This window comes from Diplotaxodon limnothrissa, linkage group LG9, assembly GCF_057381915.1.
Source record: "Diplotaxodon limnothrissa isolate DT_005_m linkage group LG9, D_limnothrissa_male_GT1.1, whole genome shotgun sequence".
Lineage (NCBI taxonomy): Eukaryota > Metazoa > Chordata > Actinopteri > Cichliformes > Cichlidae > Diplotaxodon > Diplotaxodon limnothrissa.
In genome coordinates, this window is record NC_140604.1 from 30290867 (window position 1) to 30303633 (window position 12767).

Here is a 12767-nt window from a genome sequence, read left to right on the forward strand (position 1 = left end):
GTGCCCCACCCTCCCTCCCTCCCTCCTTGTTCTCCATTCTTCAACTTCTTCACTTCTATTTAGTGCATGGGGATCTGCCAGGCCCGGGAGCCGTCGCCAGTCCCCTTCGAGGCCTTCCCCAAACCGCAGCTCATGTCCAAGCATTCACCTTTACCTACTAAAACGCTGTCATACCTAAAATGAGGACATGGGCCCAGCTAGTGAATGAACGTTTATGAACCACATAACCACAGTGCCATACCTTTTCACTGTTCATTGCTGAAAATAGGTTACTCAGTTTCTGTCTACACTGCTCAAAAATTTAGGATCAGGGATTAGGGAATCCTAATATCACACATCAGATCCTGAGGAACTAAATATTAAAGTAAAACATTTTTATTTATACATACTGTTCAATTTGTTAAAAACAAAGTTATATATGATCATTAGAAACCATTATTACCAACTGTTTGAATACAGGATTGAAAAATCACTTTAATAAGTAAAAAACTGAAATCACAGGCTGATTCAACTTGTATCCCAGTGTCGATCAGTAGTGTTCGTGGTTCTTCATAGACACTTTGGCAATGAGCCCAAGTGTTGTCCTTCAGGGTGAACCCAGAGCTCACTGCAACCATATAAGACAATAAGTCTGATGATCTTATCCTGGTACCTAAATGCAGTCAGGGCACTGTTGGCTATCACACGGAAGTCTATTTGACCCTACAAGTGAATGCCTCCCCACACAATCACTGATCCACCGTCAAACCAGCCATGCTTGTTACAGCATCCCCAGATTCGTTTACGTCCATCACATGTGTTCAGTGTGAAACTTCTCTCATCTGTAAAGAGAATGTGCACCAGTGCTGGACCTCCCAGTTCTGGTGTTCACTGGTGAAAGCCAATCAAGCTGCATGGTGTCCATAGTGAGCACCAATCCCACTAAAGGACATCAGGACCTCTAACCACCTTCATGCAGTGTGTTTCTTGAGATTTTGGTCAGAAAAGTGCACATGAGTAGCTTTCAGGAAGGTAACTTTGCAGGGTTCTGGTAGTCATTCTGTTCCTCCTCAGACAAAAGAGAAGATACCAGTCCTGCTCTTCCACCCTCTTGAGACTATTCTGGAAGACTCAGCAAACAATCTCCTGATGGCACATGCACATGGGTCATCCCAGAGGAGCTGAACTATTTGTGCAACCTCAATGGGCTTCAGGTAACCTCTCACCTGCTACCAGTAATCACGAAAACAGTAAAAGAGCAAAACACGGGAAAAAACAGTCAGGAGAGATAAGGAGTAGGCAACGGTCTGTGGCCACCACCTACAAAACCAATGTAGTTTTGAGGGTTGTCTTGTTATCTCTTCAATGCAACTGTTACCACTTTCATCAAAACAAGTGGAATGGATTCGCAATCATCTTTTGCTATATACAGACTTCAACTATCTATAAAATACTGTTGTTTTCTTCTCTTATAAGAAGATTGGAGAATCTAATTCAGTTAAAACATCACTTTGAACGTGCCAGCCAGTCAATCAGTCAGGGCGCCGATGAGCACAATACTGGAGGACAGACTGGATGTTTGTGGTGAGAGAATAAATACTAAAAGCAGACTTAATTTAAAAAAACAAAACATAAAGCAAATAAATCTCAAACAAGTACAAACACAGTGGGATTTGCCACTTCCACTATATTACTTCACAAACACAGGGTCTTGTAGACTGAGTAATGAATGTATTCAACTGGAAAAGACATGCATTGTTCATCAAACAGCACCTTGACAACTAGCTTGACAAAGTTAGCATGAGTCGTGCATGGGTTTTTTGGTTTGTTTGTTTTCAACCAGCATTCATCTTAATCCCAGGAAGTACTAATAGATGCATCAACATCACTTGATGCTTCTAAATGAAGCCATCTATAATATGAAAGCAATATTTTAACAACAACACCTTGCACTATTAACATGCTAATATGTTTTCTGTTCCATGCCCTAATAATTTAGCCTTGTATTTTACCTGAGCAGGAAAACGACAGGTTAAAGACTTCCTGTCATGCATTACTAACACTTTCTGTCACCATTTGTGTGACCACCATTTTCCATGAAAATCAGTGTCACAAAATCCATTTTCATTTTTTTTGTGCATGATATGAGAAACTATTCTTTGGTCTGTTCTGACTGGGCACTAACTGAAAAGAAACAAATTCACTTTCTGCATAAAGCACACAGTACTGCAGGCCAGGGTATACACAATATTGTGCCCAAACACCAGACACACAAATGTGAAAGAAAATTCAGGGACAGCTCAGTTTCAAGCAATACAAGCAAGCAGTAGAAAATCAATATCAAAAATGAAACACAATGAAATCACCTTATTTCTAATTAACTGTAAAGGTTTTAAATCATCAAACATCTGCACATTTTTCCTGTCTGAGCTGAAAGTACATGGCGAGAGAAAGAAAGAGAAAGTGTCTTAGAAATCAGGAAATTGGTTGGCAAGTTTTAGAGTGTTTTAGAGACCATAGGGACAGGATTTTGTCAATACAGAAGTAGAGATGGCACGATACCACTTTTTTATGTCCGATACCGATACCGATATCATAAATTTGGATATCTGCCGATACCGATATGAATCCGATATAGTGTTTTTTAATCAACAAAACTGTTTTTTAAAATATCTTGCTGCATTTTGCAAGTCTGCAAGTTCATACTCAAGTTTAAAACAACAACTACACTAAAGCTATTCTGTTATACCTGTATACAAAAAAAATATTTCATAGTTCAGCAATACTGATCAATCTAATAAACTTAAACCTACACCATCCTCCCTATTCTGGTATTTTAAAGAGTACTTAGCGTAAATATTAAGCAACCTAACTAATAGGGTTCCAACTCCCAGCAACAAAAATAAAAAAATAAAAAATAGGGAACCACCCCTCACGCTCCACCTCATGATGCTTAATCGACGTAATCAACCTTAATTTGATAAAGTGTGAAAAAAATGCACAGAAATCAATTATTTTTCAAGAAATATTAAATAGATTCAACATCTTTCTTCAACAAAATTGCAGACTGCACAGATGGTACCTTCCCAAAGGAAAAAGTACTATAGCTTACTAGGGTATATATATTAGACTTAATAGTCACTATATACAGTCATTGACTTCTATTCATTTTACATAAAATTAAAACTTTGGGTGTCAGATAATTATTTATTAAAAGCTCGACATTTTAAATGAGAATAAGAAAGAAAAGTATGTCTTTGTGCCCCCTTTTCCCTGTTCATGTCCTATCGGCCCCCCTGGCTAAACTTTGCTAGATCCGCCCCTGCACAGTTACAGCCGTAAGCTATGTAGAAAAAGATCCTCGAGTAGAAAGTAATATTAAATACATTCTAACAACAGCTGATCAAGCTTAAACGTGCTGCTGTTGTTCAGCCGCTGGTTTCCTCTTTCTGGTGCAAAGTGGGCCAAAAGCAAACTAGAGACACGGACTCGCGACAGAAAAGCCGATCAGCTGATCGTTAAGCAGTTTCATGATTGAAGTAGCAGCAGGAGAGGCAGTCGCTCCATATATCGCTTGTTAAGCTTAATGCAGGAATGCTTTACAAACATTCAGAGATGGACTTACACACTTGCTTTACTTCTCTCGGGGATAACTTTGTCGGAGATGAAATGCCGGGTTGCTAGCGAAGCTCCACATGCTATCCAGACCACCTACAGGTCCCGCATGCCACAGCCGCTCTATCACGTGATGCATACTGCTCCGACTGCTAACGTTCTGAGGTGAGTTACGGCGTGTTGCAAGTTTTGTGAGGTGCTTTCGTGATATTTAATGGATCGGATTACATTTTTTATTTTTCTCCGATATCCGATCCAGTAATTTAGGTCAGTATCGGACCGATACCGATACGTAATATCGGATCGGTCCATCTCTATACAGAAGCCCAGACTTCAGTAGGAGACTAAATAATGAACTGCCTGAGTGTGGGATTAAATCATGGAGTCTCTTACTTTACAGTTTCCTGCTAGTCTCAGGCATTTAACATTTGATCTGGGGATTTAAATTCATGCCTCTAATTTTAGTTACAGGGTCTGCACGTACATTTCTGCAGCTTGGATTCTGTCATAGATTTTTAAAATGTGTGATATGTTTTTTAGAAGTATTCATCCAAAAGATAGAATGAGACAGACAAAGAGAATTAGAGTCAAGCGCATCGGTTACCTTACAGAGACAGTACCTCAATGAGGATCTAGACAGTGTGCAAAGCAAACTTCCACTCATTCTATTAGCCAGTCAGCTAGCCATCAGACAGACAGCCGGCTAGACAGGGTGGTGTCTGTAAATAAAAGATGCTAGTGAGATGCCCTGCAGATGGTAATTTTCACTCTCACTGACAAATACCACTTCTGTGTCTGGCATCTCCCCTCCTGAGTGGAGATGAGTCACTGGAGTTTGGCTCCTGAGCAACCAGAACCCCAGCAAAGACCATTTTACACGCGCTGGCTGACTGCCGCAATTTCTCTTGAATGCGCCAGCCAAATGTGCAAGTCAGTGGGAAGAGGAAAGCCTCATCTCACCTTCTTTCTGAACTCATATAGATGTTTTTTCTGCTAGTAAACACCTTTTAAATTGGAGCTCCCAAATAACACAAAAGAATGAATATGTGTCCCATCAATAATTTGACATGTGGCTTCTTGGCCAACAGTTTGTGTGTTTGTGGTCAAGTTTTCGTTCCAAAAGCTATCCAGTTGTGTCTGTAGCAATATACTATAGTTTGAAATAGGCACAATACCCCTTTCTCATGGCAGGAAAATCACAGGTGTGACTAATAACATTAATGATGGTTTTATTCCATTTTGCTGTGCCAATAAGCAGAGCCAATGTGCCAACATGTATAATGCCAGAGGCGTGGCAGAGGCATACTGAAAAGAAATGCAGCTGCTATTAATTACACCTGTTTTTTTACAAGTAATAATGTCTGCACCCACTGGTTTTGTGCTTTGTAATACTTAGTACTAAGCCCGAATAAATGTACAGCAAAGGCTGATTGATTGTTTTTGCAGACAGAAAAGAGTGTTGCCTTGCGGCATTAGCTCATCAGATAATCTCTTTGCAGTTTTTGACATAATATTCCCAATATACAAGAAACTAGCATATACAAACAAGTGCAATTAAATTAAATAGGCAAACACGCTTCTGAGTGACTTTGATAAGTCGTTTCTCATACAGCTGAATGACTGAAGTAACGAAAAAAAAACAACTCTAAACAGCATACAGCACGGCACATAACAAAGACATTGCTGTGAACCTGTTATTGCCAGAGAAAGCCAGTAATCATGTATAGAGGAGGCACAAACTCTTTGTAATTAGTGTCCAGCAGGTGCTGTCTTTAGAAAATTGCAAAGGTGGCTCGCTGTATATTGGCTGCTGCAGAGATAATCCCAGAACACATTTGCCATCAAATGTCACAATACTCCAGCATCCTATTCTATTCTTTCCAGGTATTGTCGCCAAGCACAGTCGAGCTGCTACTGAATAGATGTGTGACACTCTGCAGGGTGGAATGTAACAGGAACCTCAGCTTAGAGGAGGCCTTTGTAGCTCTGGGGATGAATTTAATTGTAGTGCATTCTGACTGGTTTGAGCTGTGAGCTGTTTCACAAAGAACTCAGAAGGAATGATGGTATGACATTTCATTTGGCTCAGCCTGAGATAAGTAATGGCAAGCTCAGAAAAAGCCTTGTATGGTTGAGGACCCAGCATTTAATAATGATCCTTACAAAACAAAGTGTAAACAAGCTAAAGAAAAACTCAAAAAAAGTGCATCACATTTCATCTCGTCTATAATGTACGAGATGAATTTTGCGAAATCTCGCAAAAGTTTGTCTTAATTTTTTTTCTCCCATGTCCCTTGCGGGGCTCCGTAATAATGTACGGTGTGCAAAAAAGCAGCTATGGAATTACTCGATGTAAAACCATGATATGCAGTATGCTGGTGCATGCTACTCTCAAATACCCAGGTTACCAAATGCCATTTCACAACTTTTCAACTTTTCACACTGATTCCAAAGTGTCTGCGTGGGTAAATTTCCACTGTTATGTTCACAGACAAAATGTTGGCAAGTGTCTGAAAGTGGTGAATGGGTCCAAAGTGCATGCATCCTTGTTATACCCCTATCTGGTCTCTAAAAGGAGAATTTCATATATCTTCTCTTACTCCTGGGGATTTTTTTCTCTTCCCACTGTTGCCAAGTGTTTTCTCACAGGGGCAATCTAAATGTTGGGTTTCTTTCTTTTTACATTAGAAGGTAATGTGCCTTAAGGGAAATTTGGTGCTATATTTGGTGCTATATAAATACAACTGAATTGACCTTGGCCTTTACTGTTTGCTCACAATTTAAAAAAAAAAAAAACTCCATGCACAAGCAAAAAACACACCCATGCATATATAAAAACAGAGGTGACTCACATTCTATGCTAGAGGATTTTGCAGTTTAGGCACTTCTGAGCGCTTTTCACACCTGCTCTGACCAAACAAAACACACTTTACATGCCCATGCCTACAAAATGACACATAAAGAGACTCACACGTGTACTGTATGAACAAACCTTTCTCTGAGATCCTCCCCTCTATGACTTCACATTAGCTGACTCGCTGATTTCATGATGTGTTGTTACATCCACTCTGCTATGCTCTCACTCTGACCTTATTATGTTTCTTTATCCTATTTTCAAACTTTTTTCTCTTTTACTGTTACATTTAAAATTGTGCAAGTTTATCTGACCTGTAAATTGGATCGAGCAGTGTCAATTGCTCCCTGTACAAAATGAAAATACATTTTTCCTTAACACTAATCGATAATGTTAGGAGACCTACAAACCAGTTATTAATGTTTTCAGTGTATCTGAAGCAAAGTAATCACAGTATTTTTTTTTTTTCAGCTTTTTGGAAATTGCCTTTCGGCTTCAATCTTACCATTATCACTGTAAAAAAATACAATGAGATCATTTTTGCTAACAATGATGTTTTTCAAATTTCAGAACAAATTTTTTTATTTATTAACTTTTTTTCCTTTTTTAGGTTCTATCTCCTGTTAAATCTCCAATTCAGGTCCCAAATAATGCATTTTGAACAGGAAGCCATTATCCCCCTCCGCATGTTTGAGTGGGTGGCTCCCCTAAGGAGCACAATCAAAAGCGTATCTCCTTCTCACATAAAATTACATTGTTGAAATATTTAAAGGGGCTGAAAAGCAATCTGTGTGTGGTGGCTTTTATTTGGTAGAGCTTGAATCCTTCAGCAGATCCAAGCTAAGACATTTAACATCTATATTTCTCAGGGATGACATTGTATATATGCTAATAAAAAGCATTAGAAGTAATAAACTAATGAAGTTAATGCACCATATGGGACTGTGAGAGCTTCAAAATTAGATCAGAATATTCCAACAGAATTGGTAACAATGACATTTCTGACCAAAAAGTTCAAAATTTGTAAGCAACTTTTGAACTTTTTTTCCAATGCTTGCAGGCAAGAGCATTTATAAATGTAAGTAAAGCGTTTTTTCCATCCTTATTTTTCAATGTCCTCCTTGGTGACGACACACTACCTAGGTCAGGGGTCAGCAACCTTTAACACCCAAAGAGCCATTTGGACCCAGGTTCCACGTAAAAGACAACACTGGGAGCCGCAAATACTTTTTGACATCTAAAATCAAGATAACACTGTATATATTGTTTTCTACCTTTATGCTTTGTGTGAACAACTAAGGTGTGTTGCTTATGAAATCCATGAAGTGCTACAGAGAAAATGACATTTTATTTATGTAATTAACACATTTTGAACTCTTAAAGAAATATAACAAAAGGAAAGACACCCAGCTGAACTAAAATGATCCATGTAGCAAACAAAAACTGTTATATCTCCTTTGGGCTTTTGGAGCCTGACTTTTAAAAATAATTGGAAAAAAAGCACTATGTTGCTAAAAAATGAAAAATAGATATTTGCAAAATTCTGCCTAAATATGTATTTTACCTGGTTAATGTGTGTGGCGGGGTGTGGTCTGCAGCGCCGCTGCAGGGGGGGCGGATGCACCAGAGCAGCACCCGCAATCACGCCTCGCCGCCTTTACGTCTGTGCCATCTAAGCTGTTGTGATGGCGTGTGTCGGGCTGTGAGCTGTATGCGTACAGCAAGCGTGTGTGAAAAGTGGTCAATAAGCCGCAGGTTGCCGACCCCTGACCTAGGTGCATGCGGCAGCAGCATAATAGTCAAGTTATAGTGACATAACAATATACTCAATGAGCATAAGTCACATGTAAGTACAAAAGTATCCTGGGTAGTTTTTTCCTTTTAAATTTTAAGTAAAAGTATAACATAACTACTTTAATTTAACAATACCACTAAAGTAAGTTAACTGTGGAACTTTTCATCATTCTCTACAGTATTATCATTTGACAGCGATCACTACTATCACACTTTCTCAAGTTTTGCCCTCACTAAGTAACCTGACCCTTGGAATTAAACATTTCCATGGTAACAGAATCTCCACCAATCAGTTTATTTCAATTTGTAGGAAGATGGACACATGGCTGTTTAAACTTTTTAAAATCATGGTTATAATCTTATGGCTCATAACCAAAATTCCTATGGAATATGTTTGTGATTGTAACTTCCCTCTTTCACTGTATTATTTTATATTTCAACATGAAAACAAAGTAAAAACTGTAAAACCATATGAACCAAACAACCATGAATGAGAAATGCAGTATATCTGTTTTACTTATATCTGTTTTTTCCCCTCATTTTATATAACAGCAAGGAAACAATGTCAGTGAAGTTTCAAATTTGCAGCTGTGCCAAATGTAATGCACCAACAAATCTTACATATGTTTCAGCCAAAGTAGTAGTCGTCATTGGTCTCATCAGTGAATGTACCATGTTGCTTGGCAACAACTACAAATGACATCAAATGCACTTTTATAAGAAATACAACCAGAACACAGAATAGGAGGCTCTAGGGAGGAAGAAGTTATGAAGCAATTATTACTGTCAAGTAAAAGATTTCCAGTTTCTTCCCCACACTTAGGAATGCAACGTATTAATTTAACACTCAGTATCAGCAGATACATAAAGCTAATGTATCTTTTTTTTGTGACAGGAACAGATATACTGTGTCCCAGATACACAAAAAATGTGTTTGATTAAGCAAAATATTTTATAAAAATACATTTATTTATTCCCTGTTAGTGTTCTACTATTATATTTAATGTTCCTCTTATATTTAATCTTGCATTTTGTGTGTGTTGCATTTTACTGCTGTAGATGGTGAAAGTTGACCTCATTTTAACTGCTTTATGTGCTATTAGGCAGTACAGCAAGGCCATGTATTCCATCGCATAACAAGCAATTAAAGCTGTCAGACAAATATAGTTAGGTAAAAAGAAGAAAATGTGCCTCTGTATAAGTGTAGTCCGGGTTGCAAAAATGCAAAACCACAATTAGCCTACCTACAGTTTATGGTTAAGTACAGTACTTGAGAAACATAAAACTACTAAAACTAACTCACTTTAATGCTACCTACAGTAGCACACCTTCACCACTTGCTCAAAGTACTTTCTTCTAACATTCCTAGTGTTTGCACTGTCACACATGCACACAATCACTAATTAACAACCTGGATATAACCTGAAGACCAGCATAATTATGCTAGCACATATTTCTGCTTCACATAACCGTATTGATAATATCACTAACTAATAACAACTGGAACTTACTTCCACGAGACATCGCAGTAAGACCTGTTATCAACACAACAGCTTCACTATTTAATTTTTTTGAAAAATAGCAAAAGCCATTATAGCACAAGAAGCTAGCCATATCTGCTAGCCCTTCCAGGTCGAAACATTTAACAACAAATCATAGGCTACATTCATTTGAGCCCCACAGTGCTCAAATGCAAAACTGACACTACCTCGATCAATAGAACCTGCTGCAGTTTCAGCTAAAGTCAGTAAGTTATTTTTAAGCTTTAAGTTCTTTGGAGCATCTGACTTATGCTAATTACCTACTCAAAACAGCTTGTAAAGCAGATGTATTTAATGAGTAACAATCATGGCTTTTAATGAAGGCTATATAGAAATTTAGTCAGTAACAGTAGTAACAGACATGCACTCTATAAATATACACAAATAAAAAAAAAACACAAAAAAACAAAAGAAGTCCATGGAAAAAATGACAAGTGCAATATCACTGAGAGATACTTGATAGATCGACACATAGACACTATATATAGATAAACAGTGTCTACCGTACAATCAGAAGAAGATGATTTTACAATCTATATAATGTAATCAATATAGTCTCTATTATAATGAGTCTTTTGCGTAAGTTCAGTAAGCAAGATCTGTATTTACCCATCTGCCTGCTTTCCTAGGTGTTCAGGCTATTCAGTCTATTCTTTACATCACCTCCACTTTCCCCTGCTTTCAAAATGACATCATTACTCCAGTCCAGTCATTTTCTTGCACACCTTCTATGATCCAATCCAACTTATCTGTTAATCTGTCATTCAGGCATTCATGCAACCCGCCTCCTCCCCATCTTTGCCTCACCATGGACTCTCAGAGCCCCATCCAAGCATCCAACTTCATATTCACCCCCACCGGCGTCTACACCCTGGGGGGTCCTGTCCTGATTCCTATCATTTCTGGGTTTTCTTTCTGCTGCGATGTTTCATCTGGGTCTAATCCCCACATAGTTTTTATTCAAATTCTGCATCTCAATAAATCTTTTTCATTTTCATAATGTCATCTCATTTTTGAACTTCCATTCAAAAAGTGGTAACTTTAAGGGGTTGGGTTTTTTTTAGGTATAATGATGTAGTAATGCTAGTGGTAAATGATTTCCTAATTAGATATTTACTATTAGTCATTGAGGAGAGGTATGTATATATATATTAGTAGGTTAAAAATTGAATGCACTATTTAGGCAATTTTATTAATGTACACTAATTATACATTAGCTATTTGCATTCATTATTTTCCAAGTGTCACTTCACCTACTCTGCCTCACCATGCATCCATCCATCCATCCATTTTCTACCGCTTATCCGGGGCAGGGTTGCAGGGGCAGCAGCCCTAGCAGAGAAGCCCAGACCTCCATCTCCCCAGCCACCACCTCCAGCTTATCCAGGGGAACACCAAGGTCCTCACTCTAACTTTAAATATGGCATTTATTGACAATCCTCCATTAGCCCGGTCGTCATAGTGTGGGCAAAACACTGCTGGCGGTTTGCTAGAGTCTATTTGAGGCTGAGGAGCTAATAACTCATCAGAGATCCAGGTTTAATAAACTGCTACTTTATTGTGTTATCTATGATATAATAGTAACTTAAAAGGCAAGTTAAAGTAGAAAATTAGGTTACTCTAAAACAGTCCATATTCTGCAAACCTAAAGTAAGCTACAACACAAATGTGAATTTAATTATTTTAAAGAGTTAAAGTTCAGTCTTTTCTAAAGTATGCTTCATAAAATTTCCAATTTTAAATTGAGTGCAATAATTGCATCATGAAATTAGCACAAAAAATCATCTTACAGTATCCCTTGGAACAGTTTTTTTCTAGCAAAGACAAAGACATTGCTCAGATACAGTGAACACTGCACACCCTCTCTCTCGCCACGATCTGCCTGTAATCACCTCTGTTCGTTACACGTTTAATCTTGGGTGTAACCATCTGATCCATCGATAATTCATGCATGTTCCTGAGATACACGGATATAAGGGATTCACTAGAGTCAGGCTCACTTCAGTTGTTGTTTTTTGTATCGAATTATTCATGTCTGTAAAAAAAATAAAAAGCAATGCTCAAGATGCTAGAAAATGAGATTTTATTCTTAAGAATAAGTGAGAGTCTGTCTTTTCACGTAAAAGGTAACTTGCCTTGCGGCTGCATTAAACCGTTGAGCAAGGAGGACCTGCCAGCTTTCTGTCTTTTGTCACGGATTACTCCCGAGGCTGTTGTCAAAATCAGATCTTTACCGCTGATGGTTCAGATAGCTGACTTTTATTCTGCTCTCAAGCACAAACCTACTGTGCCGGATTTGAGATGTGCCATTTGAACCAGTCATTGTGAAACAGTGTCTAAAAAGCAACAAATACATCATAAGTGTAATTTTTTTAAATAAAGAAAAACAGTATTATTTTCCATCACACCATACTCCTGATAGGTGATTCTACGCCATTCTTTGGTTGCCTGTCACACGCATTTATCTACTGTATTTGGGTATGCACATATTAGTGTGAACAAAGAGCAGCTGTCAGAAGTAAGTGAATAATAACAATCCTCTTTTGAACTAATTCTTATTCAAAATGCTTTCTTGAGCCCACCCCCTGGAGGTAATAGCTTTAATAAGGAAAATAAACGTTAAAAGAAATCCTGTTGTGTACTGGATACCATCAGTATTCCGTCAGTACTTCCTTTGACATGCTTAAATTAGCCTGAGAGGAGCTAATACGCTGTGTCACATTTCAAAGACAAATATTTCTAAAGTGGCTCAGTGTAACACGGCCATTCATGCATATTAGGCACAAAGCCATTCTCTGAATATTATTGTTCCTCTGGGGAGTCTCTTGACCCTGCAAGCAATCAAGGATTCAAAGAAAGAAACACACATTTAACCCAACGCACGCACGCACGCACACCCACACAAACACAAACAGGCTCATATGGGCACGCAGCTGTTAATGACGTATTCCACTGGGTCTGTGTTTCATTGCTGTGAACCATGC